Genomic DNA, 12659 nt, shown 5'->3' on the forward strand with positions numbered 1-12659 from the left:
ACCTTTAGATGGTGAACCTTTGGATACATGTCCAAGACCATGAAATCCTAGATTTTTTTGTGCAATAATAGGCTTTCTGATTCCTTTCTCTTGTGGTCCTAAACCTTGACCTTGATAATGCCATCGATTGAGCATTTGAACTAGCTGAGGATACTTTTTGCTTGCATAAAATGGTGGAAGTGCTTTATCAGATGTACTGCAACAGGGAGATACTATTCTTAATTCTTCTACTGAGAGGAGGCCACTATGGATGAATGTAAGTGAACCAAGAGGGTATATTATAGATGGTGAAATAGCTTGGATAGGTAGTAAGATGGAAGCATGGAGTGGAGGAGATGGTAGGATAGGATCTTGATTTAGCTGATGGGATGAAAAGATATCTTGCAGTAGAGGAGGTATGGCTTGAGGTTTTGGAGATGGAGGGGATAGTGACTGCACTATGGATGGAAGACATGGTACGATGATATCTTCATTTATGCTTTGGGGGATGTCAACATGCTTTTGGGTAGGATCTTGATAGGATTGGTTTGGAGTGGATGGTGCGATAGGAGGTGAAGGGATGGACTCTTCAAAGGCAGCGGATGGATAGATGGGAGATTCAGTAGTGGAGATGGGTGAGTAGAAGATGGATGCATAAGGGTCATTATGGGAGATTTGGAAAAGGCTTGGAGGTGATGTGGATAGGATTTGGAGGGTTTTGATAGATGGTGGGATTTTGGTGCTTGCGGGAAGTGGAAGGATTTTAAGAAATTTGATGGATGGTATGGGGATGATAGCTATGAGAGATGGAGGTGATATTATAGATGGGGAAGCTTCATTACTGACTACTTCACATGGTTGGATTAGATGACATGGCTTATCGACTGCTGGAGGTGACTTTTCTTGTATTTCCTCTAGGAGATTCCTTGGAGACTCTTGTGTTGGAGGTGGAGGTGGATTGACAGGAATAGCTAGTGTGATGAGGGTGGAAGATTGGAAGCTTGGTTGATTGGATGATGGAGGAGAAGCTGGGATATCAGATGGCATGACTAGATAGTTTGGAAGAATGCATGGATTTTGTGAGATGCTTGGGGGAATGTTTCTAAGGCTTTCAATATATTCAATATACTCGTCATAGTCAATAAGATTTTCATCATCATTGGAATAGGAGGTGGCAGGAGAAAGGACAATATGACCGAACACATCATGATAGGTTTGGGATTTCATGTTTTGATGATGAGTCGGATGGGGATGGGATCTTGCATATGGATGAACACGGAAGCTCATGGTTGGATTTGGATTAAGCACAGATTTTGGATTGGCTGATGAAGGATTTCCTAGGGAGGGTCAAAGCTATATGAAAAACCTAAGGAGGATTGGCTGGAGATTTTTGGCTTTCCTATGGATGGAAGACTTCAAGGGCATTCTGTCAAAAAGTGAGAGTTTTTCTTTCCTATGCACTGGATTGGTGGAGATTGTGTCAACTTAAGGATAGACTGATAATCCTATGGGCATGACATGAGATTGACCACTTGTGGATCCCAACCTTTAGCTCAAGGTGATGAGGGATACAAGTGACAAAGCTAGATTACCCTAGACAATGCTCTGTCAGAGGGATAACCTTGGTGAGATTGGTTAATTGGTAGGATTGATTGGATAGAAAATTCTAGCAGAATGACAACAACTCTCTAAAGGCTTGGGTGTGATTTTGGATTGGGTTGCTAGCTGGCTGGGGGGGATGATTTGGATGGACTTTGGATTTGGGATTTTTCTAAAGCAAGGAACTAGATAGATTTGGTTGCGGCAGGGGAGCTTGGGTGATTTTCTTATGAGGCAGTGACTACACTAAGTATGCCTTGAGCTAGGAGATTTTTTTCTTTTCTGGGATTTTAACCAAAGTTGGAAAACATTCATTCAAAAGCTATGGAAAAACAAGTAGACAAAAGTTTGAAGCAAGCATGTCAAACACACCAACATCCTCGAAAGCTTTCTACAAGGATGAAGTTCGGTTTAGCTAGGGAGTCCTCGATATACGCAAGGTACGTGAGGCCCATATCCGTATATGAAACCAAAAAGATGTCACACAGCCGAGAGGAGCGGTAACCCACTTCTCCTCTTTCACTTCTCAAGGGTATAAAGTTCCTTGAGGCTTAGCCCGAGTGACAAAATCTTGATTCCAAGAGAGGTGTCTTTGGATTCACCTCCCGATTTTTATACTCTGTCAGAATGTTGGAGTTGAGGTCGTCCAAAGGGGTGATGAAATCCCCAAGCAGGCCTCCTAAAAAGTGTAAAACAAGACCACATACATGATCTTGGGCTTTAAAAGACACACGTTTATTCCAATTGATGATTTAGATTTTGTAAGCTATGATTGAAGACACTTGTGATTATGGTATACAATGTTCATTCCAATTTGACAGCATCGTCAGCATAATGAAAGTCAAGAGATCGTTAACATAAGAAATGCGAGCGTCATTGAAACTGCGTCCAAACCATGCAATGTTCATTGATTGTTAGGCATTCAAGAATGAGTGTGAGTTTGTTTTAAGCCCAAAACAAAGATGTGTGAAACTCGATTGCCAAGCATGCGCCCGAAGGCCCTCCACGTCAAGATTTGTCCAATTTTTATGTCCAAATGAAGTGTGAGCGAGATTAATGTGCATTCAAAGAATTTTCTAACTTAGAAAAAGCACTAAAAACCCAAGTGAGTGGAGTTTGATCTTTGTGGAGCACTTAACACCCTCTTAGGTAGACCCATCCCCATAGATGGTGCTGAGATTGCAACCAATGGTTAAATTGATGGGTGATTAAAGAGGTTGAGTCCAACTACAAACTTACTCAAAGCGTCTTTATTAGTTTTTATAACTTAGAAGATTTCAAAAATGTGGATTCTTTTTATGCTCCAAAAGATGATTATTTGATCTATGGCATTGAAGATTGGATTTTTTGTTTTAATCATGCATTCATAAAAAAAAAAAAACCTTGATTTTAATCCATGGCACTCAAGAGTGATTTTAGCAACATGCATTCAAAGACAAGTGATTAAACATTCAAGTTTTTTTCCTTTGAGCATTCAAGATTGAGATTTTGTGTGTTGTTTTAAGAACTTTGAAGTGCTTTGTTTTAACCTTAGATCATTCAAGATTGTTTTGGACTCAAAAGTGAAAATGACTCTTTGGACTTTGGTCTTCATTCAAGATTTTTTGTTCTAGTTTGCATATTTTAAGCCCAAAAATGATATTCCTCGATTGTTTTGATGCATGAAAAACTTAAGAAACATTCAAGATTTTGAAACAAGACATTTGTTTGGAACAAATAACAAAACTTTTAGGAAAATTTTTGGAAACCATTTAGGACTCTTAGTTTTCATGAGATTTTTAAAAGAACTTTAAAATATTTGCAAATGAGGTTCATTTTATCCTTGATTGATGCTTTGAGTTTGATTTAGATTTTAGTGCACACTTAGTGTTGATTTTGAACCTTTTGAAATGGAAACTTGAAGTTCTTTATAAATTTCCAAAAATGAAGTGTTCCTAAATTTGCATGAATGCATCTAAAACCTTGATGTTGCAAGGATGCAAATGATTGGATTGGTTTAGTTTCACTTGTTAAAAGGCTTTTTTTTTGGGAAAATTTTTAGTTTTTAATGGATTTAAGTATGATTTAGGGGTTCATTTTAAGCACTAAAAAGAAGTGTGTATGATTTTGCTTCCTTAAAAAAAAAGGCCAAGATCTCCCACAAGAAGAAGAAGAAGAAGTAGATGGAATAAGAAGAATATAGACAAGAAGAGGAAGAAGAATTCCAAGTGCTTTGTCCACCTATAAGCTTGAAAAATCTGCAAACACTATGAGATAGACTATAAGTTCCTTTGTCTTCTTCATGCTCATGTGGACCTACAAGACCAATTTATACAATCCTACCAATCACAAAAACAAGAAAAATTAGCCAAAATTAGCAAATGACATACAAAACTTGACTAAAAAAGCTAATGAAGATGACCCATGCGAGGTCCCACCGGGCGTGCCAAAATGTATATGAACAATGTTAGTATGCTAATAGAAATCAAATTTAAATAAAGCTTCTACAAACTAAACAAAATTCATAAACTTCAAGATAGACTAAGATGAACTCTCAATTGAGAATATGAGCCATTAATGGGCTCTCTCAATGAGAAGCTCTCTTGTTGAGTGGCTTTGTCTAAATAGATAGGATGTATGCTCAAGCTTATGCTTCAAAAAGGGCTTCAAATGGAGTTGGAATTTGGGTGTGAGTGTATGGTTTTGATGTAAAATGGCTTCTTAAAATGACATTATGACTTTACTTCATGGATTGTGTTAAAATGGCTTGGGAGAGGATTCCTTAAATAGGCAAAGGGCTTGAGGGATCAAGGGCTAGGATGCAAGGATGGGAAAAAGCTTATGGAAGGCTCAGATTGCATGAGAGGAGAGCACATGGATTGTGCTTCCTTACAGCCAATTAGGGAGTGACACATGTCACAGGGTGAGAGGATGGAGGAAAGGGGAAGGATGAGTCAACAAAAGAGGCTCAAGGGATAAAATGTTCATAAAGACTCTCATAATGGCTTGTAAGAGCAATAAAAGGGCTTGGAAGAGTCATTTATGGCCTAGTGGGCTTCATAAAATTTTATGGTTGGGATATTTTGAAGGAGATGAGAGGAATTTCGACTTGGGCTTGATTAGGAAGGTTTTAAGCTTGCTTAGGATTGTGCAAATGATTAGAAGATGGATTAGGATTAGCTTAGGGATAGGCAAGTGGATGGCATTTAATGAAGGTGGGTGAAGGAGGAGATATTTGTTAACTCTTGCTTGGGTTAGTAAGTCTTAACCCATGTTTAGAGAATGTGACAAGGTTAGGAGGGGATAGGATTAGGTTTAAAGACATCTTCTAGAAGAGTCTAGACTTTGGATGAGGATAAAGACTTTCTAGAATAGTCTAGAACTTCCTAGGATGAGGATGAAGACTTTTTAGAAGAGTCTAGAACTTCTTGGGATGAGGATAAATTAGATTTTTAGGAAATAAATAAAGTTTTATTTATTTCAAGGGTTTGGGTTGAGGAGATATTTATTAAAACTTTTTTAATAAACATGAGGATTAATATTTAATCTTAATTAAATATTTTGAGTTGGGATTAGGGGTAGGAAATGATGGGATTAGCCTTTAATCAAAATTAAAGAAGGATTAGAAGATTTTGGAAGAGGTTAGTGGTCTTAAGGAAATTGGCCAAGTTTTGGGCAAAAAATAAATTTCTTATTTATTTTGGGTTTATTGGTTAATTTATTAATTAAATAATTAATAAATAAGGAAATAATGTTTAAATAAGATTTAAACATTTTTGGGAGGGATTCCTTAATTAAATATTTTTAATTAAGATAAAGGAATTTAATGGCATAAAAATAAATAAATAAATAAAATAATTAATTAATTAATAAATGATGATGTCATCAATTTTTTTTCAGAAAATAAAAATACTTTATTTTCTAAAGGTTTTTAGGTGTCTACACTAATTAGTTAAATTGAAAGCATACATGTGTCCTAAAATTGACAAGTTAAATGAAATAGAAAGTTCAATATAATTACTTTTATAGACCCCTAATTTCATCCCCTTAAGACAAGTGGTGTTCGAATTTCTTTCCCTCAAGACCTGCACATGTCAGGTAATTCATGTACACACGTACATATAAGCTCATAATTTCTATAATTAGTTACTTTATGACAATTTGACTTCAAGACATTGAGCTAAAAATGAAAGAGTAAAAGTTCAATTTAGAAAATTAGTTATTCCACCAAATTTCAAATTGATCAAATGATTGTTCAACCAAATTTCAAATAGTTTGAACCAAATTTCAAATTTTTCTTGAGTTACATTTCAAATTTTAATCATAGAGAAATTTTAATTTGTACACATATCCTATAATTTTATCCACTTAAGCCCAATGTTCTAATTCAAGTCCAACTTAAAACATGTACATGTTCAAAATTTAGTTAAACAAATCACAATTTGAACTTGAAAGCTCACATGTCCTAAAATTGAATGCTCACATGTCAGGTAATTAGTTAAATCAAAAGCTCACATGTCCTAAAATTGAAAGCACATGTCCTAATTAGTGAAATTGAAAGCATACATGTGTCCTAAAATTGACAAGTTAAATGAAATAGAAAGTTCAATATAACTAATTTTACAGACCCCTAATTTCATCCCCTTAAGACAAGTGGTGTTCAAATTTCTTTCCCTCAAGGTGCACATGTCAGATAATTAGTGTACACACATACATATAAGTTCATAATTTCTATAATTAATTACTTTATGACAATTTGAATTCAAGACATTGAGTTAAAAATGAAAGAGTAAAAGTTCAATTTAGAAAATTAGTTATTCCACCAAATTTCAAATTGATCAAATGATTGTTCAACCAAATTTAAAATAGTTTGAACCAAATTTCAAATTGTTCTTGAGTTACATTTCAAATTAGAAGTTGTTTCTATCTCATATCAAGTGGATTAGCTCGTTCTTGGATAACATTTAATATTTTCTCATGATCATCAATATGGAGCCTTCACTTACGTATTCTAGGTCCTTTGACTGGATGAAGAGTTAGACCAGTGGCAATAACATGGTTACTATATTGATATACCTTAGTTTTAGGTTGATAATTGGTGAAATGAATCCCATTTTTAAGTACTTTTCTTTGCTTCAAATATGTTCCGTGTACAACAACAGAACCTGCACATGTACACATTTCAAAAATACATCAATCTTGAATTTAAGTCAAAGAATTTGAATTCATAAAAAACATAGATACTTGACATACATGTACATAATTGAAGTATATACTAACTTGTGGGAAAAATAATTTCATCACTTATTTCAGTCTTTGTTAGCTTCTCTCTTTCCATGGTGCAATGTAATAAATAATAGCTAACACCTTCTACATTTTCCGATTCTACCATGACTGCAAAAATATTTCCTACACAAACTTATATATGTCAAAATTATTGATACATGTCATGTACATAAGTACATATATATAATAAAAATTAACCAAAATTATGAAAAATTTATACATGTACATGATCTAGGTATATATATAGTTCATACATACCAACTCTGATCAATCCTAAAATATGGTTATAATCACTAGAAATCAGTGGAATATCATCATAGTTTTCGTCCTCAAACTCATTCGTATTAATAACATCTAGTGACACCAAAGTCCATTCACCCACATATCCACATTCTTGATTAATGCAACCATCATAGTCTTCATCAATACAATCAGGACAAAAACATGAGTATTCTCTTGTATACAATGACTACACATTGCTATTTGTACTCATAACTGAATGCAAAGATCGTGTCTTCTCTACCCTCTTGCATGCATGCATTGATCTTCTATCAACACCTGAATGTACACAAGGTCCATAATTTAGTTAGAGATCATCTAAGGTAACATATTAAATATAAATTCAAGATTCAATTTAAAAATATGAACAAATTAATTTATATATACTGATACCTCCCAAAACACTCTAAATGGTATAACTTAATCCTCTTGTGATGATGTGTTATCTATATTTGTTGGCACCGGAAAATGTGTTTTGCACCACTCAACCACACCATTAACATTACTAATGTGATATCCTTTATAGTCCATTTGATACTTTCTTAAAGCACGTTTGATACAAGCTCCTGCACCATCATGCTCACCCTTTCCATGTCCACTCTAAAAAAAACTCCAAATGTGTGGTATATTAAGGTATCAATGATATCTACATAATGCATAAAATGGTCTAGGTAATTTAAATTGTGCTACACATCCATCTGACCATACAAAATGTTTTTCTATTTTAATGTTTTTGTTTTTCAAATATTCAAAAAATGTCTTAAAACAATGTTCAACAAAATGTGTGTCATCACTAATGTAAAAGTGATACTCTTTCTTAATGACTCGTGCTTGATCTGTACTTTCCACACCATCTAGATCAATTTGTGCATGTTGATAAGACACTTGAACCATAATAGTAACTTGCTTTGTATAGTAGTATTCTGCTTGAATTTGTTTTTGAGATATGAAAGAGTAATTCTCTACAAAGTTAACAACAGATAGAATTGTTCCAAGTGGGAAAGTTTCTCTTAGTGTTTGAAATTGTTCCGCTTGCCACTTAGAAAAAAATGCATGGCATATATATGGTTGAATCAATTTATGAAAATTTGACATAAATTCTCCAACCGATATCTCATCCTCTACATATTCTAACCTTGTTGATTCTTTTCCAGCTTTTGTTTTTGACTTTATGTACTTATATCTCTTACATTTTACCATCCTTGTCGTATCAGTATCTTCTTCTCTCAAAGGAAATTTAGTCAAGTTACCACATGTTTCACAAGTTCCTCTTATGCAATCTATTTCACCTATTGCACAATCATTTGGTTTGTCACATAAGATTGATGTTATGAATTGACTTGGTCATTTAGGAAAAGTATTTTGAGAAGTTTCACCACTTTCTTCTATCATCTTTCGAAACCCTTCATATTATAGATCAAATTCAACATGATATCGAAAACAACATGCTTCAAAAGATTTATTTATCTTCACAAAATAGGGCTTCAATCTTTCAAACATTGTTTGTCCAATCTTTATGTTAGGATTTAAATTACAAAATGAGAGATACAATTCATGTTGAGTGACATCCAACCAATGTTTTGCATGTTGAATATATGCCTTAGGCCCAATCCTTTTCTTGATGATATCTCTTCTATTTGGTGAAGGATGAGTATTATCAATCCAAAATTGAATAACTAAGTTCTTAACTGTTTCCCCTATCCTGTCAGATCGAGGAGCTCTACACATTAGTGCTCAATTGCCTTCTAACGTACTATCATTCAAATTGTTTCTCCTTTTCAAATAATGTAGTACTATCTTTTGACTATACCCAAAATGAGATTATAATGAAGAGATCTATCTATTTTGGGATGTTTTCTTATTTAAAATAAATGTTAGTATCACTCTTCGTGCAATGAATTTATCTGCAGATCTAGTTTTTTTCCCAATGGAATGTAACCCTTTCTTAACACTTTCAAAAATACCTTTTTCTAGTTTAGAAGTCCTCCTCTTTTTTATACTTATATCTATACCCAATAGTCTCAGTGCCTCTTTTAATTCATCTTTAAGAAGTGAAAATGATAATAGTTGAGTTTTCTCTATTGTTGATAGATTCTCAAATTTTGCAATTATGTCATTAGACTTTTTATTCAATTTCCTCTTCATAGTATGTGTAGGTTGATAAGCATATTCTCTCAATTTTTCCACATCCATTTCAATTAACTGATCTATATTTCTATGATTAAATTTTCTCTTCAATCTTTGAGCTAGATTAACATTCTCATTTGTTGTTTGATCTTGGGCTGCACAAGAAAAAATGAAACAAAGTCTTAAGATACAATCTCTTTAGGGGACATATATGTATACATATATACATGTTTAACTTGAGTGAAATATTATGTACTTGATTAAATTATCTAACCTTCAGATGGTCCTTCTTCAATATCCATTGCTTCATCTTCAATTTCCTCATGTCCAACATTTTCATCATCTACTAGAGTTGCACGTGCACGATATAACAAATAAAATCAAGTAAGTTTATAAGGGGAAATATTGCTCACTAAATTTAAAAATTAAAGATATAAAGTTTGATAGAGACCTATAAATCTAGAGAGATCTATATTATATACTTGCAAGAGATGCACATGTACCTGTTTGAACTTGGGATGAACCTTCTCCAATGTCATTAGGTTGTCTTGGTTGACTACGTCCTAAATAAATTCATTTATTTAAATTTAATCATAATCTAATAAACCTTAATGGACTATAAATTATTAACATAATTGAATAAACAAGGTAATTCCCGTGCTAAATAAATTCATAATTTAAATTTATTCATAATGTAATATTTACCCTAAGGACTAAATATGGACATAATTGAATAAACCCTAATGACCTAAATATGAACATAATTTTAAATAAACTCTTAATACTAAGTTAATAGTAACGCTAATTTAAGATAAATATCATATTCCTAATTGGATTTAAACCCTAATCCTAACTAAATAAACTAATTAAATACATTGGAAAAAAGATTGTGCATGTGTACCTGATCTAAGATAGTATCTTGCTAGTGTGTTTTGATGATTTTCATCTTCTTGTTCCTTAGTTCTTCTTCATGCATATTTACTTGCTCTTTTATCTTTATTACACATGTTGTAAATTCTTCCTTCAAAATTTGAAAATAGGTTGAAGTTTGTCAAATATTTCTTTCTTCCCAATTCAAAGGCTAATAACTTGATTTCACATGAATGTAAATTGAAAAAAATGAAACTCATATATATATAATTTTTTTTTTTCTTTAAAAAAAAAACCTTATTAGCCGACTAGGAAAAACCCCTAGGGGCCGACTAGAGAAACACCCCTAGGGGCGGACTAGGGTAGATCCCATAGTTTCTTTCCTTAGTAAACACCAGCACACCCTTCGGTTCCCTCCTCCTATCCCAGAGAAGTACTTCATCATTTTTAAGGAAACTACGTGGTCTGGTTCTCTTATCAAAAATTTGTTTCACCCTCATTTGATGCTTGGTACTATGATCAACCACCTTTTTCCTTTCATCTTCTAGCATATGAAGGTACATTATTCTCTTCTCCAATGAATCCTTAAAGAATTGATCTTCAATAACTAATTGTAGTTTTGTAGTAGATAATTCCAGAGGCAATGATACTTAGGATCCAATTCCATATACCAATTCAAATGTAGCCATACCAATAGCTCTTTTAGGTGTATTCTGATTTACCCACAATGCTTCATAAATTTTCTTATGACAGTCCCGAGAATTATCAGACACTAGCTTTTTAATTATGGCTACCAAGTTTTTATTGTTGGACTCTGCTTGCCCATTTCCTTGTGGAAAATAGTCTGATGAATGGGCCGGAAATATGTCATGCTTATAACAAAATAGAGAAATTTCCTCAGATGAAAAGTAAGTGGCATTGTTTGAAACTATCTTCTAAGGTACCCCGAATCTGACAAAAAATGCTCCATTAGGAAATCACATACCACCCGAGAGTTAGCTTTTTGGTTGGAACTGCCTCCACCCATTTAGTGAAATAATCTATTACTGTTAATATGTATGTATGTCCAATGCTAGATGGAGGACTTAAAGGTCCAACAAAATCAATACCCCATTGCTGAAATGGTTCATCAATAACAACAGGCCTGAGAGGTAGCGCTGCTAATTGAGGATGTCCAGTAAAAACCTGGCATTTCTCACACTTTTTCACAAATTTATAAGCATCTTTGAACATGCCTAACTAATAGAAGCAATTCCTAAGAATTTTGAAGGTAGTAACCATGGATGAGAAGTGCCCTCCACAAGCCTCTGAATGATATGCTTTTAGCAAATTTTCTTGTTGTTCTATGTCTACACACCTTAAAAAGGTTCCATCAATTCCTCTTTTATATAGAACTCCATTTGAAATTACATACTTTGCAACCTTTAATTTGAGGTTGTGCCTTTCCTTATGGATCATGTTTGATGAACACTCGCCGTATGTCAGAAAATGTGCAATATTCGAGAACCAAGGATTTGTAAGGATGACCAATAAGACAATAGGGGTTTCATCAGGTTCATCAAGGGATGCATCTTTGTTCTCAACCATAATTTTACACAAACCATGCCCTCTCACCAAAGAAGTAGGTTTAATAGTCAAGTCGTATTCTTGAACTTTAGTTACCCACACTGCTCTTTTATTCATTCCTACTTCCTATTGAGTTAACATACTTTTCACCACTATTTTAGGTACATACACGATAGAATGAGAATGCAATATATAATATCTGAATTGCTTCAATGCCTTCACTACAAAAAATTCATGTTTTTCTATTGGGGTATAGTTTAACTCATGTTTCTTTAATGGAACACTCATAAAGGCAATTGGAGCCTCATTACCTTTATCATCCTATTGAGTTAAAATACTGGATAAAGAGTGTTTAGAAGCATAGCAATAGATAATGAATTCCTTTTCAAAATTCGGAATTATCAGCATGGGGCAATTTGTAATGGCTATTTTAATTTCCTCAAAAGCCTTTTTACCTTCCTCTTTCCATCTAAAAGGATGTTTTTCACTCATCATATTCAACATGTATCTCACCTTTTCAGAGAATTTCAGAACAAAGCTCCTCAGGAAATTGATTTGACTAAAGAAAAATTTCAAATCACTTCTATTGGTGGGCAAAGCCAACTTCTATATTTCTCTCACTCTCTTTGGCTCAATTTTTATACCATCTTTGGAGTTGATGTGCTCAAGCAATTTACCTTCTTCCACAAAGAACACAGACTTTTTAGGATTCAAGGATATACAGTGTTGTCTACATCTACTTAGCACCTTTTCAAAGTCCCTCAAGTTCTTTTAGAATAGATGGTCAAATCATCAAGATATATCACAATTATCTTGTCTCATAGATCCTTGAAATATGAGTTCATTTCTCTCTGAAAGGTCGCTCTAGCGTTAATCAAACCAAATGGCATTTGACTATAAGTGAAGGTGCCCCAAGGAGTAATAAAGGCAGTTTTGTGCTGATCTTTTGGTGTAACACTGATTTGATTGTATCC

This window comes from Cupressus sempervirens, chromosome 7, assembly GCF_028749045.1.
Source record: "Cupressus sempervirens isolate cs-2001-9-10 chromosome 7, ASM2874904v1, whole genome shotgun sequence".
Taxonomy (NCBI): Eukaryota; Viridiplantae; Streptophyta; class Pinopsida; order Cupressales; family Cupressaceae; genus Cupressus; species Cupressus sempervirens.